Below are 19,364 nucleotides of genomic sequence, written 5' to 3'. Positions count from 1 at the left end.
ATGCTTTGATCTTAGGCATTCTGACAGGTATAATATGGAATGTCAGAGACATTTTGATTTGCTTTTCCCTGATAGCTAAGGATGGTGAATATTTCTTTAAGTATTTCTCGGCCATTTGAGATTCTTCTGTTGAGAATTCTCTGTTTAGGTCAGTACTCCATTTTTTAATTGGAGTATTTGGTATTTTGATGTCTAGTTTCTTGAGTTCTTTATATTTTAGAGACGATCCATCTGTTGGATGTGGGGTTGGTAAAGATCTTTTCTCATTTTCTGGGCTGCCATTTTGTCTTATTGACAGTGTCCTTTGCCTTACAGAAGCTTTCCCTTTTCATGAGGTCCCAGTTATTAATTGTCTATCTTTGTGTCTGCACTACAGGTATTCTATTCAGGAAGTGGTCTCCTGTGCCAAGGTGTTCAAAGCTACTCCCCACTTTCCCTTCTATCAGGTTCAGTAACTGGATTTATGTTGAGGTCTTTGACCTACTTGGACTTGAGTTTTTTCAGGGTGATAGATATGGATCTATTGACATTATTCTACATGCCAACATCCAGTTATGCCAGCAAAATTTGTTGAAGATGTTTTCTTTGCTTATAGTTTTGGCTTCTTGGTCAAAAATCAACTGTCCATAGATATGTGGATTTATATCTGGGTCTTTGATTTTATTCCATTGATCAGTTTGTCTGTTTTTATGACAATACCATGCTACTTTTATTACTACAGCTCTGTATTAGATCTTGAGATCAGAGATGATAATACCTCCGGCAGTTCTTTTATTGTTTTAACTATCCTGGGTTTTTCATTGTTCCATATGAAGCTGAGTATTAGTCTTTCAAGGTCTGTAAAGAATTGTGTTTGAATTTTGATGAGGATTGCATTGAATCTATAGGTTGCTCCTGGTAAGGTGGCCATTTCTAGTATGTTAAGCCTACCAATCCATGAGCATATCTTTCCATCTTCTGATATCTTCTCCAATTTCTTTCTTCAAAGACCTTAAGTTCTCATCACACAGGTCTTTCTCTTACTTGGTTAGAGTTACCCCAAAATATTTTACATTGTGAAAGGCGAGGGTCGAGGGAAAGAGAGCTTGGGGGAGCGGGAGATCCCAGCTGGATCAACAACAGAGAGGGAGAACAAGGAATAGGAGACCATGGTAAATGAAGACCACATGAGAACAGGAAGAAGCAAAGTGCTAGAGAGGCCCACAGAAATCCACAAAGATACCCACACAACAGACTGCCGGCAATGGTCGAGATACAGCCCGAACTGACCTACTCTGGTGATGGGATGGCCAAACACCCTGATTGTTGTGCTAGAAACCTCATCCAACTACTGAGGGATCTGGATGCAGAGATCCATGACTAGGCCCTGGGTGGATCTCTGGGAGTCCAATTAACGAGAATGAGGAGGGTTTATATGAGCGAGAATTGTTGAGACCAAGGTTGGATAAAGCACAGGGACAAATAGCCAAATGAATGGAAACACATGAACTATGAACCAATGGCTGAGGGGTCCCCACTGGATCAGGCCCTCCGAATGGGTGAGACAGTTGATTGGCTTGATCTCTTTGGGAGGCATCCAGGCAGTGGGACCAGATCTTGTGCTCATTGCATGAGTTGGCTGTTTGAAACCTGGGGCCTATGCAGGATTGTTTGGCTCGGCCTGGGAGGAGGGGACTAGACCTACCTGGACTGAGTCTACCAGGTTGACCTCAGTCTGTGGGGAAGGCTTTGCCCTGGAGGAGATGGGAATGGGGGGGGGGCGTTGGGGGGAAGGTGAGGGGGACGGGAGGGGGGAGAACAAGGGAATCCGTGACCGATATGTAGAACTGAATTGTATTGCAAAATAAATTAAAATAAATTAAAAAAAAAATGTTTTAAACTTTGCATTGGTTAAAATTGAGAAATGTGAACAACTTAAACAGTATATAAATGCATAACAATTTGGGGCTTCAATTTAAATTCCTTTGGTTTCTCTCTCTCTCTCTCTCTCTCTCTCTCTCTCTCTCTCTCTCTCTCTCTCTCTCTCTCTTAATTCCATTATGATCTTCCCTATTTTTTCTTGTAGACTCAAAGAGTACTATGGTAAAGAGTTGGGAAGGAAGGTTTATGCTCTAATAAATGGTTTACTGAAGTCCCGGCACCTACCTGAGTTCCTTTAGCTAGGTGTCTGCATGCAATGGTCTGTATGCAGATGCACTGCAATTGCTCAAAACTTCTGTGTGCCAAGATCGAAGCTGGCAGAGCAGCATCAGGCAGAGGTGTTCTGGTGCTATGGTCCTGCTTTCTCACTGATCTGTTTGCAATCACTTTCAGTATGTCCTGTAGTCGCCACTGAATTGACCCTGTTCTTCCTCCTTCCTTATGGAATTCTAAGACAAAAAAAAAAAAAGCAAAAACCAAAAAAAAAAAAAAAAAAAAAAAAAATATTTTACATTGTTTGTGGCTATTATGAAAGGTATTGTTTCCCTGATTTCTTTCTCAGCCCTTTTGTCATCTGTATATAAGAGGGCTACAGATTTTTTTTTTTTTCAGTTAATCTTATGTCCATCTAAGGGTGTTTATCAGTTGTAGGATTTCCCTGGTAGAATTTTTGGAGTTGCTTATGTATACTGTTATGTGTAACTAGCGTTTTTCTGGTCCTGCCTGGGCTAGGGTCCGGACAAATCTCTGTCACCCACCAGTCCCACAGCCGCTCAGACCCAACCAAGTAAACACATAGAGACTTATATTACTTATAAACTATATGGCCATGGCAGGCTTCTTGCCAGCTGTTCTTATATCTTAAATTAACCCATTTCTATTAATCTATAAGTTGCCATGTGGCTCATGGCTTACTGGTACCTTACATCTCGCTTTCCATGGCGGTGGCTGGCAGTGTCTCTCTGCCTCAGCCTTCCACTTCCCAGAATTCTCTTTTCTTTTCTTTTTTTTTTTTAAGGTTTTTCGAGACAGGGTTTCTCTGTATAGCTTTGCGCCTTTCCTGGAACTCACTTTGTAGCCCAGGCTGGCCTTGAACTCACAGAGATCCACCTGGCTCTGCCTCCCGAGTGCTGGGATTAAAGGCGTGCGCCACCACCGCCGGGCGAATTCTCTTTTCTGCTTGTCCCACCTATACTTCCTGCCTGGCTACTGGCCAATCCGTGTTTTATTTATTAAACAATCAGAACAATTTTCCATTTCTCAGGTACCATTATATTCCTTCTTGGGTCTTTAACGTAGTTCATTGATTGTAGTTCCATCTTATCTAGGTCATTATCCCTCATTACTCCTGGACAATATTTGATAACCATTCCTTTGTATATAGTCTTGTATTAGGTTAGAACCTTCTTATTTAGACAAAAGAGGGAGATATAGTGGGTAGCGATTCCAGCTTTGACCTGATTCAGCTCATCCAAGTTTGGGTTATCAATCTTGTTGCTAAAGGGAATCATGGAAAGGACATTTCTTAAGTAAGTATATTTTAAAATACACATCAAAGTGAAAATTTGCTTAGAGAATTAGTGTTAAGGAGATTAGAAAATGTGTACTAGTCTAGGTTACATGATTTTCTTCTGTGTATCATCTAAGCCATCAAGCCACTCACCTATCTGTAAGAACCATGTATTCATATTTTCCATGTTTTATGCTTTGATAGCTGTGCTGTGCTGTGCTGATCCTTGATAGTCTGGCTTTAGAAATCAAGAGCTAATGAGTACTTTGCTCCTGAACTTGCTTCTCATATCTGAATGAAGCAATTGCACATTTTCCAATCACCTCCTCTATAGGACCACTGTCCTCCTGTTCTAATCACTTCACTGCCAGACATCAAACAATAGCAGACAGGACACACCACCCAAAGTCTGCTAAAATTATACAAACCAACCGGTCCAACCTCACTTGTCTTCCTTGACTGTCTCTTTCCAAGTTAGTCACAATAAAGACTCTTGTTCATGTCTGTCTTTTTCCCCCTTTGCTTCTTGGATGATCTCAGCAAAACCTAAAGTATGGTTTGAAGATGAATTTCTCGCCAGTTCCTCAGCTGAACTTGTTTCCTCAAACTGGAAGCCTCTATGTCCTCATCAGAATGGATCTCAGCTGAACTGCTGCTCAAAGCCTAAAAGCTTAACTGTCTCTAGTTCCTGGTTTTTATGCCTTATATACCTTTCTGCTTCCTGCCATCACTTCCTGGGATTAAAGGAGTGTGTCACCATGCCTGGCTCAGTTTCCAGTGTAGCCTTGAAATCACAGAGATCGGATGGATCTTTGCCTCCAGAAGGCCAGGATTAAAGGTGTGCCACCATTTTCTGGCCTCTATGTCTATCTAGTGGCTGTTCTGTTCTCTGACCCCAGATAAGTTTATTACGGTGCATGATATATTGGGGGACACAATATCACCACAGTAGTTCCTTATGGAATAGAAAAAAATATAGTTGCCTTTTCTTGGAAACAGTGAATAATAACTTTCCATGGATAGTCATCCACTGATCCATAGAATTTTCCTTAACTGAATTTTTAATCATTTATTTTTGCATGCTTTCATGTGTTTATATGTGCCATGTACATGCAGGCATATACAAAGGCAGGAAGACAGCTTTAGATTACCTGGAACTGGAGTTACAAATGATTGTATACTGCCAGATGCAGATGGTGAGAACTGAACTACTGTTGTCTAGAAGAGCCATAAGCACTCTCAACCTCTGAGCTCTCTCTCCACACTCTGAATTGAACATTTTAAAAAGCCTGTATTTTAAAGTATAGACTTCCCTAAGTTGAACTAAGTAAAAATACTTTGGTTTGTGCTATGCACAGTGGAATTTGTAAATCAAACATTAGAAAGGATTCGTTGCCAACTGTTAAGACTTGGAGGGATTTTGAGGCTCTTGCACTTTCAATCAGAGAGGTGAAGAAATACACTTTCCAATTTACCTGGAGAGAAACAGATTCTCTAATGGATGCACATGATCAGTTTTCATATCATTTCAGGCTATGGATTTCTACTAAATACAAACTCATTCCCAGAGCTGTGAGCAAATCAGATACCCTTCCTACCTTCATGTAACCTAATTCTGCAGATGGAAAATGTTCAGCATATTTAAGATCTATCATCCTTCCCCATCCCCAGTGGGGCTACTTTCTGGTTTCTGTAAGTACTATTCCAAGTCAGACACACAGACCTATAGACTTCATGCTAGGATCTGCATAAGAAAGAGAACAGGGCATTTGTCTCTCTGGGCCTAGGTTACCTCATCCAGTAAAATTTTCTCAACTCTATCCATTTACCTGCACATTTCATAATTCCATTTTTCTTTACAACTGAATAAAATTCCATGGTGTATAGGTACCACACTTTCATTATCCATTTATCACTTGATGGACATCTAGATTGTTCACAATTTCCTACATATTGTGAATAGCCTAACCAAGGAAAACAGATGAGCAAGTATGTCTATAGCAGGATATAGAGTGACGCCCATGTCAAACACAAAATCAAATTATAAATGATGACTGGACACTTCGTTTCACTGTACCTTGAGAAGGAATGAGAAATTCATTTAAATTATTTCCTGTGCACTAGATAGACTGTTTTCTTTTTTGTCATTTAGTTCTTATTTAGATAATAATGTTTATTATTTGGGTTAGCCAGATTTCACAGTAATAGAACCAATTGCAAATATTTGGTGAGTAAGTGAGACATATGTATGTAAAAGGAAATTGATTATGAGAACTAGCTCACATGACTTAGAATCTGAGAAATTCCTGCCAAAATTTAAGTACATATAATATATAGGGAACATTATGAGATTATGGTTTTTCCAGGTATGATGATTAAAGATAGAAAGCAATCTTATTGCAGTGGCATTGTTTTTAGACAGCTTTGTTCCAGAAGGCAGGTGGATTGCCAAAATCCATGTCCCTGTGGCTGCTGTCTCAAAGTTGTCAATTCAGAGAGATGCTCACTGACAAAATCAGGTTTCCTTGTGGGTAAAAATAAAGGGCTATCTGCCAAAAGCTAGAGAATAGAGATAGAGAGAATAGCAACCAGAAAGGTAGCGTTGCATGATCCAAAGCAGTCAGAACCTACTTTCTGGCTCTCATAGACTCTCATCAGTCTGATATAAGCACAGAATTAGACTGTTAATCTGCAGGCGAGAGAGCATGAATACTATAAAACAAACATCTGAGGACACCCACTCACTGACCTACCATCCCTGAGCTAGATATTGACTACTTCAATCTTGAGTCACAAGAGTGCACATAGAGTGGTCCCTCCTTATCTATACGGGACATGTTCCAAGACCTAATCTAATGACTGGTCACCAGACTATGTCACGATGAGGAAGTAGAAACTGTAGGATGGAGTTTCGTGGGTGGATTTTGAGACACTGGAAATATACACTGGAGGGGATAGTAGAGTACCATTCCTTCCTTCTTTTGTTGCTTCACAGTCATCAAAAAATATTTCTTCTACCATTCACTTTCACCATGAAGTTCTTCCTCACCCCAGGCCCAAAAGCAACACAGCCAAGTTACCGTGGACTGAAACCAGTAAGACCAAACCAAAATAAACTTCCCTTTATAAGTTTATTATCTAAGGAATTTTATTAGAATGGCACAAAGCTGGCTCACTAACACACATGCTACCTGTAGTGTAGTTTAATGTGTGAGGCACAAGAGATTAACAGTAATGAATAATAAAACAGAATAACTATAACAATATGCTATCATGAAAGTCATGCAGATGTCATGGGAGGCGTGAATGTTTCTCTTTCTCCCTGCTTCCCTGCTCATTCACTTACTCTATTTCCTTTCAAGTTCTTGTCTCACTTTCATCTTTCCATGAAGGGAGTCCTATGTGATTTCTCTTTTACCATATCTGAATTGACAGCTTCAATGCTCTTGTACTTTGGGACATTATTAAGTAAAATAGGGGTTGCTTGAACACAAGCTACGTGACACTACAACAGAACACACGATAATAAAGATGACTACAGAAGCATGTGTGGGTAGCATATTCAGCATGGATACACTAGACAATTACTCATATATGGAGTGGGACAGAGCAGTTAGACATAAGAGTCTGTCATGCTACTCAGACCCAGAGTGGTATATAACTTAAAACTTACAAATTGTTTGTTTCCCATTTAATACTTTTGAGCATGTTTGACAGACATTAACTGAAACCATAGATAGCTAAAACACAGACAGAGGGACTGTTGTCTGGCTAAAAATGGAGGCTGGCTTTCTGCCAGCAGAACACAGCCTAAGGGCTGGTAGTGATGACATCTACTGAAGTCACTCAAAACAAGAAAATCAAAAGGAGAGAGTCTTGGAGGGTCACAAGACAGGCAAACTTCATGCTTAAGTTACCTAAGAAGAAGTGTTGATATTGGGTCATTTAAATAATCCTTGATGGTACTATGTTTGATTGAAAAATTAGAGTGTACAGTCATGGCCACACTGTGCTGACTTGGCAAAATTGCTGTAGCTGGAAACCAGCTAGAAGCCAGGGAGCCCCTTAGTTCCATGATGGGTGAATCTCCTGGGCTTTAGGGCTCCATTTCTGCTCAGGTTGCCATTTTACTGCTTTGACATTTCCAGGAACTTAATAGACTCTTATGAACAGGGAAGGGGATTAAAGGAGAGAATTGCTTTGAGCAGATGAAACTCCAAATACGCAGACCAGAAATTCAGCTCTGAGATGGTATGCAGCATTACAGGAGGCCAGCTCTTAGCTACAGCAGGTAGAAATGAGAAGGAAAAGATATGTGTACTTCTGCTACTTATTCTATGGTTTGAGTTCAAAACTTTTCCTCTGTTTCCACATAAAATGACATATGCCTGGTCATTTCCATCGACACAGTGCTCTGGCCAGCCCTCTGGAATATCACTCACCCTCAGTACTGTGCAATTCTTCACCCAGTAAATTTATTTCAAAGTTCATTAGTTGCACGGTTGAAGTCCAAATTATCCCAGCTCAAACCCTTACTTCATCTCTATTTCTCAATGGTCTTGAGGCTATTTAACCTTACTATATGCCTAGTCCTTCACCAAGACATTGGAGAGAGTAACACACCTACCACATACTGTTGTTGAGAGGATTAAATGAGAAAATGTGTACAGAAATGATAAGAAGAGTACCCAGAACATAACTCCATACTACACCCCTGATTGCCTCATCCAGCCTTAATAGGAAAGGAGGTGCCTAGTCTCACTGCAACTTGATATGCCATGGCTAGCTGATATCCATGGGAGGCCTGTCCTTTTCTGAAGAGAAACAGAGGAAGAGGAGTGGATGGGGGAGGGGAGGGGAGGAACTGGGAGTAGTGAAGGGGAAAACTGCAGTTCAGACATAAAAACAATAGATAGATAGATAGATAGATAGATAGATAGATAGATAGGCAATCAAACAAAGGCAGATGCTGGTTAAATAAGCACCAAGAGAACGAAAATGAATGGTTAAAACAACCATGATCTACATTATGAAATTAAGGACTGTGGGTCTGCAAAAGAGTCTAACAGGGACATGGATCATTTGACAGAAACAACAGAAAAGAGTCTAATAAAGCTATCACAAGGTATTGGAAGTGGAAAATCCAACACAACTAGAAGTTTTCAAAATAGAAAAGAGACTCTGGGATGAAAATTCCAAACAGATTATAAACAATGTTTTCCAGTGGGCCTGTGGTGGGAAAACCATTTCTATAAGGGTCAGACCATAAATATTTCAGACTTTGTGATCAAATGCTGAAAATGTTCAACCCTTCTGTGGTGCTGTGGAAGTAGCCACAGGCAATATGGTCTGCTAACCATACTACACAGCAGAATTTCAAAGGCCTCCCACTGGTCTCAACTAGCTTGGTATCTTTGTCCTGACCCTGCCAAGGCACTCCATAAATGTTTATTGAAGAAACTGAAGAGTAAACAATAAGCCTTCAGAGAGCACCACAGTCCTGACCATTTATTAGGTATGTGCATGGACCACAGCACACTGGGACTCAAATCTCTATTAGCAAAGGCTTTCCTAGGTAAATCTACCCTGCCATGCTCATTATAACAAGATGGTTGACTGTTTTCAGCAAACCATTCCTATCTATTGGAGCAATTTTATTTCACATTTGTTTCAACTTAAGGCAATGATTACTCCTTCAAATAAGGTAAAGGAAATCTTAAAATTTTTCTAATCCCTTTCTCCTCTGTTATGGTTAATATCAACTTCATTGGCTTCTAAGGTATCTACATTAGTAAAGCACACTTCTGGAGGTGCTTGGTGGTGCGCTTCTAGAGAGTGCTAGACCATTAGGATTCTGAGCCCATAAATCATGAATCACTTGATAGGTTGTAAATATGAAGGTGTTACTGAGAGATGGCACCTTGTTCGAGGAAATAGATCACTGGGGATGTGTGTTTAGGAGGCTCTTTCCTGCCTTATCTCTTGCTATAGTCCCTCTTTTCTCTTTCTTGGCTGCCTCCCCCAACCAGGATGCACTGGTACTCTGAATCTGTGAGGCAAAAGAAATCTTCTTTATGTTTTCTGAGTCCAGCAATTTGGTCCAAGTGATGAAATACCAGGACACATACTGTCAGTCACAAGCTTTTGTAGTTTCTGCCTGAGACAAGCAGCTTCCACTCAGGATCTCACGCTGGATCTGGCAAGCAGCAAACTCAGCATTTCTGTGCTTCCTACTGACTCCTACCTTTGCATACAGATCATTGGACTGATTCTCATCAATTAAATGTGTACAAGAGCCATGTCCAGGGCAATGGGCAGGCAAGAGATATGTTCAGCCTTCCTTATTCTCTCTGTCTCCACATGCACAGTGAGTGTAAGGTTGTAAGGGCTAAAGAAAAATAGTGCAATGATATTCAGTCATACACAGGAAGCTACCTACTGAGACTAGAACAGGTGTGTATTAATCAGAGGTCTCCAGAGGGAAATATATCAGTAGAATATACAAGTAGATTAATGATAAGTTGTCAGATACATGCATACATACATACATATACACACACATATATATAAGCATATATATACATACATATACAAACAGAGGACAAAGATATATATGAGTATTGCATATAATACTAATATAATATGGGTACCTTTATTTAGTGTAAGCTCATATGGTGTGGTAGTTTGAACGTAATTAGCCCCCATAAGCTCCTAGGGAATTGCACTATTGAGAGGTGTGATTTTGTTGTGGTAGGTGTGGCCTTGCTTGTATCACTGTAGTAGCAGGCTTTGAAGTCTAGTATGGTCAAGACACACCCAGTATCGTAGTTTACTTCCTGATACTTGCCTGCATATCAGCTCCTTAGGAAGGCAGAAGGAAGTAGGTAGTTGCTATATTACATACCTTTTTGAGACTTAAAGAAAACTTTAGACTCAAGAAATGTAAATTTATGTATAATATCACAAGAAAACACATTATAAAGCATATCCATCAATACTGGTCTAAGAATCCAGGTACATAATCTCTGGGATAGACTCCCATCTGGCTGTAAAATTCTATGACTCTAAGGAAGAAGGAGGAATGTGAAATTAAGCAATAAAATCAGCAGCTAAGCCCTGGGGACCTTGCAACAGCCTGATGTTCAAAAGGTTCTGATGTCTAAGCAGGGTACTTAGCACCAATTTGCATACAGCTTCCAAATACATTTCAAAGTAGATTCTTAGAAATTCAGCCTATAGGTTCAATCTTGTGGCTGCCTGTCCATCTTCATAAGTCACACACAAATACCCCAAAATCTCCAGATTCCCTCATTTTCTTGGATTTAAGAATATGCCGCGGTCCAGGCAGACTCCTCGCCTCTTCATGAAACTCTCCAGGTCTTGGGTTCACTCACTTCCACTTGACCACTAGTGCTTGAGGTCTGTTATGCAGATGTTGTCACGCTTTTGAATTTATTCACTTTACTTACACTTTTACCACTTTCCCAAATATGTTGAGAGTAACTTATAAAGCAACGGAAATTCTAATGTATTCTAGCCATAAAACAGTTCAAAACTACGGAAAGATGGAAATAGTAGACATTTGAACCAGCAGTGTTAATAACGGTGCTTTAATTATGTGTTAGATTTGGCTGTGCAAGTCCTTGCAGCTAAAGTCCAAAAGGAACTTTCACATAATTCCCGTCATAGGCCAAGTGCATGTGGTCAAATTCCTCAAGGGGCAAAATGAAATTTTTATCCTGCTACTAAATTGGGAAAATGATTTCTTATATGAGCCACTATGAAAGTATCAGTTTGGCACATTGAGCAGTATTATTGGAAGATTAATAATTACATGCATACTCATTTCCTGTACATGTGCCGAGGATCTAGCAAGACATGGGTTCCTCTGGTTTCAAAGTACAAACGGAGTGAGTGGCAGAGCCCTGTGGGATTCATGCTGGACGGTGCTATAAGCTGAAAAATCCCAACGTTAGGCCAAATGCAGTGGAAAAGGCAGAGGAAGTGATGAGGAAAACTCCACAGAGTGTTGTGTTTTATTTAGCTGCTCATTTCCATTCATAAAACACATATCTACCTCCCAGTACAGTTGCTGGAGGTTCTTAGGGTATGTCAGCGAACAAACATTAATTTGTTAATATTAATCTATATTAAGAAAGGTGGAAAATAAAGATGGGCATACATGTGTCTGAGTATGTTTTAAAGTTTAGTGATAGAAATGATCAGGAAACAACTATTTAAGAGAGCGAAAGTGGGGAATAATAATAGAAACCAAAGTTTTTATCTTAACACTATACTCACTGCCTTTCATGGAGGGAAATTGACCTAGAGACCATAATGGAAGCAGAGACAAGTCATAGAAATGTGTGATAAATAAATTTTCTGGGAAAAATAATTACAAATTACAGAGTTTCTGTTATGGGTTGAATTGTATCTCCAAAATTTTTTATGTTCACACCTTTACCCCCAGTACAGAAGAATGTTACTGTGCCTGAATATAGGACTATTAATTTAAATTGATAAATTAGGTTTTGCCTTGCCGTGGCGCAAGCTTTTAATCCCAGCACTGGGGAGGCAGAGCCAGGCGGATCTCTATGAGTTCGAGGCCAGCCTGGGCTACCAAGTGAGTTCCAGGAAAGGTGCAAAGCTACACAGAGAAACCCTGGCTCGAAAAACCAAAAAAAAAAAAAAAAAAAAAAAAAAAAAAAATTAGGTTTTGCCGCGGTCCTGAAGGTTGAGTCGAAACTAATATGACTGGCTTTCTTATGAGGAAAGACGGAGACAGTCACACAAGGAAAGAGCATGTGAAGACTGGAAGAAAGTGATGTGTCGATAAAGAGGGAAACCAATCCTGTTGACACCCTGATCTCAGACTTCAAGCCTCTAAATCATGAAAGGAAAAAAAACAAACAAACTCTATTGTTTAAGATGTAGAGATCCACTGCTAAGCTCCAGGTAGAGCTCCAGGAGTCCAATCGGTGAGAGAGAGGAGGGATTATATGAGCAAGAGATAGTGAGACCATGATAGGAAAAAGCACAGGGACAAATAGCCAAACTAGCGGAAACACATGAACTGTGAACCAATAGCTGAGGAGTCCCCATGGTACTGAATCAGGACCTCTGGATAAGTGAGACAGTTGATTAGTTTGAACTATTTAGGAGGCTCCCAGACAGTGGGACTGGGAACTGTTCTTGATGCATGAGCTGGCTTTTTGGAACCTAGGGCCTATGCTGAGACACTTTGCTCAGTCTTGGTGTAGGGAGGAGGGGACTGGACCTGCCTCAACTGAATCTACCAGGCTGGGTTGAGTCCCCAGGGGAGACCTTGCCTTGGAGGAGGTGGGAATGGGGGGGGGTAGATTGGGGGGGAAGGTGGGGGTGGGGGGGTGGGGGAGAAGGAGGGAGGACAAGGGAATCTGTGACTGATATGTAAAATTAAATTAATTATAAAATAAAATTTTAAAAAGTACTGCATATTTAAAAAAAAAGCTTGAGGTCCTGTTTTCCAGGTAGCCTCCCTGGTGATGTGAGTAGCAGTCCAGTCATCCTTGTTCCACATCTAGTATCCTCCTATGAGTGAGTACATACCATGTTTGTTTTTCTGAGTCTGGGTTACCTCACTCTGGACCTACCTGGACTGAGTCTACAAGGTTGATCTCAGTCCATGGGGGAGGCTTTGCTCTGGAGGAGGTGGGAATGGGGGGTGGGCTGGGGGAAAGGTGAGGGGGGCAGGAGGGGGGAGAACAAGGGAATCCGTGGCTGATATGTAGAAATGAATTGTATTGCAAAATAAAAATTAAAAAAATTAAAAAAAAAGTTCAAAGGTAATATTTTTACCATGAGTCTTGGAAAATTCAGGTATAATTTAAATTATATTCTTGGCATTAAATGCAAAAATGATACACTGTGCTCAAAAGAATGAATGACTAAATGAATAAATAACAAATACAGAATTATAATACATAAAATTAAAGTTTAATCATTCAAGAATCTAAAAAAAAATTTCTGTAAGATAGTAATTCATTATCTCCTTATGTATCTCATTTTTAATTGAAAATAAAGTTTTTCATATAATATAAAAAAAAGCTTGAAATACAAAAAAAAAAAAGACAAACTCGTGACACTTGGCTGTGACAACCCTATCAAATGAAGGTAAGCCTTGATGTAAAAATCCCTTTAGCCTTTATGGAGAAGAGCAAAGTGCTAAAGCATAATGAAGGCAGGAGGGTGGAAGTAGTTAAGGTATGACTAGCAATCCATGGAGGCCATGAGATGCTATGGGTATCCCTCTTCTAATCCCCATCATCTAATTCTGTAATTCTGTTCACCTGTGGCTGTAGGTAGACTTCCATCCTTGATAGTAGCATCTTGTCATATAGCCATGCTACTCTCCATAAGGCTGCTTGATACAAGCTTATGTTCCCATAGATATGTGATTTAGTTACTGTCAGGGCCATCGCACAGACAAGAGGTTTACTGCACCTGAGGCGATGCTCAACTATTTAAGAATAGGCATGGGTGGCTAAATTCCCAAGTCCAGCATTTGCCCATACAACATTTCTAAGGCATATTCCACAATATCCCACCAAATGCCCAGGAGGGTTTAAGTCTCAGATCAAAGGATACTCTTTCTTGGCTTTCCCCCTTTCCCTGTCTCATTTTCATCCCAATCATCAATTTGAACCCAAGTCTTCATTATAATCTTCCAAGAAACACCTTAAACTAAAGTAATATTTTGGATTTTCTCCCTAATGTGTTTTCTGTTGATGATATTTGTTTGTTTACTGTTTTTAGAGAAGACTTTGAGCTGGGGCATAAAATATCCTGTTTTTCATGATTTAAGTATATTTTTGTCTCCTTTTTTAAACACCTTGGCAGCTTACCTTTGAACCATGAGTAGGATTTTAGGCATCTCAATTATGAAGACTCAGTCTATGAAAATGATCTTTGCACCTACAGCCAAATTAAATCTAGCTCTCCAGTCATCTGCCTGAGAAAGTCTGTTTCCTTATGAGTGACAGTGTCATCCCCACTTTAAGTAATGTCTCCTCTTGGCTGTAGAACAGTGGTTCTCAAACTTCTTAATGCTGTAACCCTTTAACAGAGTTCTTTATCCTGTGATGACCTCATCCATAAAATAATTTTGTGCTACTACAAAACTATAATTTCTATACTGTTATGAATCATAATGTAAATGTCTGCTATGCAAGGCATCTGATAAGCAACCCCCAAAGGGATTGTGACCCACAGGTTGAGAACCACTGCTCTAGAATGATGTTTAGACTGAATATCTGGCATCAGATTCAGTTCCTACTCAGATAAAGCAAGTAAAAAGCAAGGAAGCAAACCTACAGTTATCTGGGATGGATGGTGCTCTTCATTCACAGGTGAAGAGTCATTATTAGATGAAATGACTTAACCAAGGCCAATGACCACCAAGCAGACATTTCCTAAGGGACTAAGATGTGACTTATCCTTTCACGCACCTGCTTCAATTTCTAACACGAGTCCATACCAGATTTTCAGAGGAAGGAAGGAAGGAAGGAAGGAAGGAAGGAAGGAAGGAAGGAAGGAAGGAAGGAAGGAAGGAGAAGGGAAGGGAAGGGAAGGGAAGGGAAGGGAAGGGAAGGGAAGGGGGACAGGAGGGAGGGAGGAAGGAAGGAAGAAAGGAAGGAAGGAATTTAAGAATAAATACCCTAGTCCACTCTTCTCTTTTCATCAACTACTTACCAAAAAGTATTCCCAGCTTCTTTTTCACTAAATTCTCTAGTCCTTTCAGCACCCATCCTATACTGTAGCCCTCAAGTCACATTGGCATGGTATAGGGTCTTCCTAAGTACAGTTTGGAAGGAAGTCACAATGACCTACCACATGAGCAAGTAACTAAAAATACTGTCCATCACTTCATGAAACTTACTTATGGGACTGGAACTGTTGGTGATAGGTTTTATATTTTCTTTAGCCTTCCATGTATACAGTAACATAGAGGCAATGTCTCAGATGTCAAAATGTCAAGAAACATTCTCAAAGATGTAACATAAATAGCAGAGCTTGGAAAGTGAATCAATGAATCTCACTCCAAATATTAATTACCAATTAACACTGTGACCCTGTTTTCATGATCTATCTATCTATCTATCTATCTATCTATCTATCTATCTATCTATCTATCTATCTATCTTTGTAGTATAAACATACATTTATGCATACACTTACTCTCACAGGGCATGTGACAGTGAATAAAAATGCTTACATAGGGTCGAAATAAAACCCAGAATATGGGTCCACTGAGGGAAGAGAGCAGCAGTGGGAATGAGGCAACCAATCCATATGCCTCCAATGGGTAGGGCATGGTGATGGAAAGTCGAGTTCCTTAAACTCTTCTTTCTTTAACTATACTATGGAGATGATGGTATCTACGTAAACTTTAGAGTGAAGTTACATTAATCTGTTTTGCTAATAAGGTACCCATCTACTGCAAAGATAGTGACAGAAAAGATCCTATAGACAATTTATTTCAACTCTCTCTCTGTCCCTGGAACATGAAAGACCTCACATATAAGTCTTCCTATTCAATATATTAGCTACCTGGTGGAGTCCCCAGTTTCTCTGAATTACAACACTCTTAAGGATTGTGTTCACACTGCTAGGAAAGTTTTTCTTCTCTGGAACTCATGGGACCCCTTTGTTATCTGCACACTCTGGTGTGGATTCTGGAATTTAGGAATAACTGTCTGTATGATGTTCTGACTCACTCAGTGTTTCTGTGTTTCACTTTCCATCCTGTAAACAAAGAACATTTGCTGGGACAGTCTCCAAGTGTCCTATCAAATCAAAGAGTCTATAATTCACTGTAAGGGGAAAAATAAAAGAGAGGAAATTTCTTTGGCATTGCATAGTTGTCCTCAAGCTCATGTCTGGAATTTGGATAATTCTCCACAGGAGGCTTCTCTGGCTGGGGGTTCATGACTTCTCAGTGGAAGGTAAGTCAAGTACTGATTTGCTTGGAGAGAAGCTCACGATTTCAATGTAATTGGTAGAATGTATGTTTTGCTATTATTTTGAGGTCAGGGCCTCATGTAACCCAGACTGGCTTCAAACTATCCATTTAGCCATGGATGACTTTGAACTCCAGATCCTCCTGTGTCCCCACCTGCTAAGTGCTAGAATTACAAGTATCTGTGCTACTACGCAAGTCTTGACATTTGTTTTTTAAGCATGTCAAACACGAGCTAAAAACCAACTCATAACATTTTTAACATGGTGCATTCTAATCCACCCTTTCTTCCTCCAAATGACCCTACACAAACAAAGGAGTTTTCATTTATTTCATTAGCACATGGAGACAGCAATGGTTGAGAGGCAGCCAGAGTCTTGCTAATTTATGTAAATAATGCCCGACACAAAATAGATACTAGGTTTTATTCCCGAGGCCTCAGTTTTCTCACCTAAAATAATAGGACCATTTTCCTTCCTATTATGCTTCACACAGCTCTCAAATGGTTACAATAATTGACTTAGTCACCAATGTACATTGTAGTCTGTGATATGAAAGAAACAATCATCAACCAGAGGTGAAGGCACCATGGAAAATGGCCTGAATGTATGTGATGATTTGAATAAGAATGGCTCCCATAGGTTCATGAATTTGAACGCTTGGTCATTAGGGAGTGGCACTGCTTGGTGGGGATAAGAGGTGCGACCTTGTTGAAGCAGGTGTGGCCTTGTTAGAGGAAGCGTTTCACTGAAGATGGGCTTTGGGGTTTCAAAAGCCCAAGCCAGTCTCAGTGTCTCTCTCTTCCTGCTGTCTGCAGATACAGATATAGAACTTGTCAGCTATTTCTCCAGCTGTCTGCCTGCATGCCACCATACTCACTGCTATGATGACAATGGACTAAACCTCTGAAACTGTAAGGAATCCTTGATTAAATGCTTTCCTTTATAAAAGTTGCCATGATACTGGTGCCTCTTCACAGCAATAGAACACTGACTAAGACTGTTTATATGAAAGTGTAGGAAAGGTGACAGACAAAGGAAGAATCAAGATTTGACACAACCACCAGTCTTTGATCCTTCCTACCCCTGTACAAGTTTGGAGATAAGATGCATGAAGAGAAGGCTGTATCAGTCTTTGGAGCATCTATGTGGTGGTTGAGGAGCCCTGGCAAGGAAGGAAGACAAGAATAGGGTCTTTATCCTTTATGAAGCAGCCGGAGTCGGAGCATTTCAGAGCTAGACTGAACCTCATCTGAGATGCCATCATATTGTATCCAATCTGTCTGTTACTTTATCTGTTTGAGCCTCATTGTCTTCATCTGCAAAGCAAGGCTGCCGACGGGTTCATAGAAAAGTAAAGTGTTTGGGTGGATGGCTGGGGCCACTCTGTGTCTGCCCAAGGAGATACTAACAGGCCACCATTTGCTGCTTTGGGCAATGCTGTCTGGCCTAACTGCACTGCTGTAAATAGCTTTGTTTCTAGGTGTATGGAAGCTTGGAATGAGATGGGCATTTCAACATCACTCACTTCTGTGAAGAATTCCATTTTTTATTAAAAATAGGTTTTTCCATACAATATATTCTAATTTCAGTCCTCCCCCCACTCCTCCCAGATTGTCCCCACCTCCCCATCTACCAACCCCCCCACTAGAAAATAAATGGGCATCTAAATAAATAAGAAGAAGAATTCTAGACTTATGTTGACCCCTATAACCCAGTTTTACCTTTACTGATGACTTGCTCTGTACTGTGGGCAACTTCCATCTTTTCACTGACCTTCCATTTTTCAATGTCTGATAATGAAGATTGGGTACCTTGCATCAATTTCTCTTTAACTTCTACCCATTATAGAAAGCAGTGTGTATGCAAAACCTGAGTTTGTGAGAGAACATGCCTGGTGTTTGCTATACCATTATGGCACCTGACATATTCACATATTTAGTCCCCCTTACTGCCCTATGAGGAGGGCCCTTTGGTCACCACTATTTTCTCAAAGAGGGATGAGACAAACAGAGAAATGTTAAAGAGGGAGGTTAAAAAAGGTGGGGAGGGGGATATCAAACTGCCCAATATGTAGAGAGTGAAAGAATTTGAAGCACTCAGCCCTAAATGGGATTTCAATATCATACACCTCCCTTCAAGCCCATGTGGAAGAGATGGAAATATTGTAAAAGCCAGAGGTGGTAGAGGACTCCAAGGAAGGAGTGCAATCTAGGCAGAACAGGATTGATGAAGACACGATTTCACAAAAACTGTGGCAATGTGTACAAGACAAGCACGAGCTCAAGCCAGTCAAAATCCCAGCAGGGAGGAAGAGATATAGGCACAAATTCCCACCGAAAACCCAAGAAGCTATCTGCAATTGATACCTGCTGAGAGAGGGAAATCAGTTTTCGTCAATGGACTGACAGAAGGTATATCAATCACACCCCGAGGCAGGCCCCATGCTGAAGAGTAGTTGGCTAACACAAATCAGATACCATTTTCTGTTTCCATGTGTCTTTTGTTTTTGTCTTTTTAAGATACAGCGAGAACATGAAATTGGGTGTGGAAGGAGGTAGGGAGGAATGTGGGAGGAGTTGGGGAAGGGAAAAGAGTATGATCAATATGTACTGTATGAAATTCTCACAGAATAAATAAAAACTTTTTTTAAAAAGAAAGAAAGAAAAGAAAAGGAGGTCTTCAGAATTCAAGCGATGGAATTTGAGTCCAGAATTCAGATACCCTTTTGTTCAAATCCTCCTTCTAAAACATATGTTTGTCTAGCTCCATTTGCAGATGGAAAAACAAGATTTGAGATACCTTCTTCAGGCTAGAGACAAGTAACAGAAACAGCATTTTCTTTTTTCTATTTTTTTTATTTTATTTTACAATACAATTCAGTTCTACATATCAGCCACGGATTCCTTTGTTCTCTCCCCTCCCGCCCCCCCCCCCT

Source organism: Peromyscus californicus, unplaced genomic scaffold, assembly GCF_007827085.1.
Source record: "Peromyscus californicus insignis strain IS unplaced genomic scaffold, ASM782708v3 Scaffold_13__1_contigs__length_99412109, whole genome shotgun sequence".
Taxonomy (NCBI): domain Eukaryota; kingdom Metazoa; phylum Chordata; class Mammalia; order Rodentia; family Cricetidae; genus Peromyscus; species Peromyscus californicus.
Note: the sequence above shows the minus strand (reverse complement) of the source record.